We start from the raw sequence: 3,114 nt of genomic DNA, 5'->3' as shown, positions 1-3,114 counted from the left end.
CGGCCACATAGCTGACCCGGGAGCCCCCAGGGGACGAAGACCTACTCACCTCATCCTGCCAACGTCGCAATTGTCAGGTTCATGACTATGCCAAAGGTCATGTTGAGGTCTGGAGGGCGTGGGTGGGTGAGCAGAAAGAACACTCAGGGGGCCGTAGGCAGGTGAAAGATGATTTTATTCAGCAGCAGCTTTCATCAACAGCTGTCTCACACTAGCTCTCTACACTATTCACCTGTATCTCAGCTGTCTGCTCTGGCTCTGTGGCTCCTGCTGCCCCCACACCTGCAGCTGCATGGCGGGCTCTCCCTTGGCTTCAGGGTCAGCAGCAAAACTCTTTCTCTCTCCGGGCACCATCGAGCCGAGCTGTTTCCTGGCTCCCCTCTGTCTGTCTGTAAAGACGGACAGCTCTGACTCTCTCTTTCTCTGGGCGCCAGCACGCCCACCATGTCAAGCCATGTTGAGTTGAGTCAAGCCCCAAGAGACAAGTCCCTTGTGCATAGTGTCAACAGGGCAGTTATACCTTTTACAGCAATAGTGGCTCAGAGCCAAGTGTGAACTTACACAAACAGGTTATATAACAAGTGGAGGTGTGCACTTGCATGCCAAACTCACTGAGTCATGCAGACCTGGGTATCCGCCTCGGCCTATTCCTTGACCAAAGCACATCCATGTACCTCACAGCCTGACATTAACAAAAAGATAATAAAAACCTCCTGGGGGTTAAGTGACAACATGGATGTGGCACGAAGGGAAATGGCACACATTTAAGTGTTACATATGTTTGGCAGACTTCAGGCCAGTCCCTGGCTCCCTCACTTGCCAGACAAGTAGCTAAGGATACTCAAAGAAAAAACGAAGTTTTTAATTCAAGCAGAGCTCCATACCACAGTTTTCCTTTACGTTCGGTGGACCACAGGCACAGTTTCCCTACCACCAGGAACAAACACTTTGGCTCCAAGGCAAATGAAAAAAAAAGTATTTCCACTTACAACATGAAAATACAGACACTTCATCAAAGAAAGAAAACTATCAAGAAGTCTGCTTCCAGCAAAACTGAAGTAACACTGCTTTCTCTGCATTCAGTGCTCAAGTGGTTCTCTGTACAATGTGTTCTTACAAAATATGTCCACTTGACTGACACGTGCAAAATACTGATGGATAAACTCAACATGAAATGCAATAGTTCAAAGAAAGAATTAAAAAGAAGTGAGGGAAATAAAGGTTTTGGATAAATTAGCTTAAAAGGGGGTTGTCACCAGACTTAGAATGCTCTTGGCTGGCCCTGGCTCTCCAAGAGCTCTGAATCGTCTGGGAGTTAATGCAATATGGTTAACAGTCAATGTTGCCATTAAAATATTTTAAAATAATCATGACAACCTAAATTCAACCACGTAAACAGCGCTACACACAGCACAGACCTGCCCTGAGAAACAATATGCAAAACTGAGATCTGACATTGTATCATCCGGTGATGTTAATTCAACCTAACAGTCCCATCCCCCTTCCCTGTTCTGCACCCTGCCACACACACACACACAGACACAGACACAAATCTAATTTGTGCAATAAATAATAGGCTCATTCTATGGAAGATTTCAAACAAAAATACACAAAATGTATGTAGCCAGGTTCAAATATTTTTGGAGACTCCCCCCGCAAAAAAAGAAACAAAAATAACAAAAAAATTTAAAAAGTGCCTAAAATATAATAAAGCATATTAGAGCCCTTTCAGATACAAGGCAGAGAAAGATGTAAAATAGAAAATGTCCAGATCTTCAGTAATTTCCAGAAAGGTCTAATGCCTTGGTTGGCTGCAGGGCAGTAGCAAATCTTTGCTGCTGCTCCTGGGACAGAGCCACTAAGTCTGCTTCTTGGGACACAAGCCCTCAGGCCCTGGGCTGAGTGTACCTGTCCCTTCCCCTTCTCTTTTCCTTTGCTCCATTTCCCACTCCACAAACATATCAAAGAGGCTTGGCCAGGCCTCATCTTTGCTATAGTTGATGAGGTCAGGACCTCACCTGAGTGAAGTTAAAGAACATATTCCAAGTGTCCTGGGTGATGTCCTTGATCCCTGAGGGGTTCTCTCTTAGGAATTTCAGCCATTGGTCCAATACCAGAGGACTGTTCTGGGTAAAGACTAGTTTGCACAGTGCGATGGCTGTTTCCCGGTGCAGTGACCACCGCCCTTCTTCAGCATCCAGGCCAAACTGAAATGTAAACTGGTAGAGATCCTTGAATTTATCCGCTTGTTTAGCTTCTGTGAAGAGGCTAGGGAACTGTACACAGATTCCGTCAATACCGTCTGCACTTACTGCTTTGCCGCCAACAAAAAACTCCTTCCTGTTGAACCTGCACATGGTTGCAGCCTCGAACTTCCAAGCCAAGAGCAGCATTCAAAATTCTGTGGGGTCGACACAAAGGTCATCGCAAAAACACTCCATCCCTTCCTCCAAAATTGCAACCTTCTGCTCATCTTTGTAGCACCTGAACAGTTCTTCCAACTATCAATGCAAGGAAGGCATTGAACGTGGACTCTCCCGAGCGTCAGCCTCAGCAGCAGCCTCCACCTTCTTGGTCCCATTGATGAGGATGTTCCCACCTGGCTTGCCGTAGGGTGGCACCTGCTCCTCCCGGTGGCCTGCACCCCACCTGCTGTGCAATTTGCTCCTGGGGTCAGGGGCTCCATTCGTGTTGCCCAGGGTCCATGAGGGATTCTTGCACTTTCGTGACACATTGACCCATTGTGCTGGTGGCCCTACCTCTAGAGCGGCCCCCTCAGGATTGGATGCCCTGGCTACAGCTGGCCCACATACCTCAAAATGCCATCAGCTGGAGGAGCCAGCCAACCCACCACTCCAAAAGCAAGTGGCATCAACTGGCTTTTTAACAGAAGAATTTGTCCAAAAGCAGCTGCACCAAATGTTCCTCCAGTCAAATGCTTCCTAGAGATGATGGAGGTCCATGGGGGCCAAACCACCTACCCTCCCCGCTCACGTTTCCAGGCTCCTTACCCGCGCTGCCAGCTCTTCTTCCACCACTGCCACCACCTCTTCATTGTTGGCCAACCGGAAGCTCCCCTACCCCCCAAGGCCTGTATTCCCTCTTAAAACCCAC

The 3,114-nt window shown here is 47.9% G+C and overlaps 1 pseudogene; it reads right to left on the bottom strand.

Moving 5' to 3' along the window:
* Positions 1-1,858: 1,858 nt before the first annotated feature.
* LOC100429022 (DCN1-like protein 3 pseudogene) lies at positions 1,859-2,742 on the bottom strand (annotated as a pseudogene).
* Between the last annotated feature and the right edge of the window lie 372 nt (positions 2,743-3,114).

The sequence above is a fragment of the Macaca mulatta genome, chromosome 7, assembly GCF_049350105.2.
Source record: "Macaca mulatta isolate MMU2019108-1 chromosome 7, T2T-MMU8v2.0, whole genome shotgun sequence".
Lineage (NCBI taxonomy): Eukaryota > Metazoa > Chordata > Mammalia > Primates > Cercopithecidae > Macaca > Macaca mulatta.
This window is presented reverse-complemented; position numbering and strand designations above follow the sequence as displayed.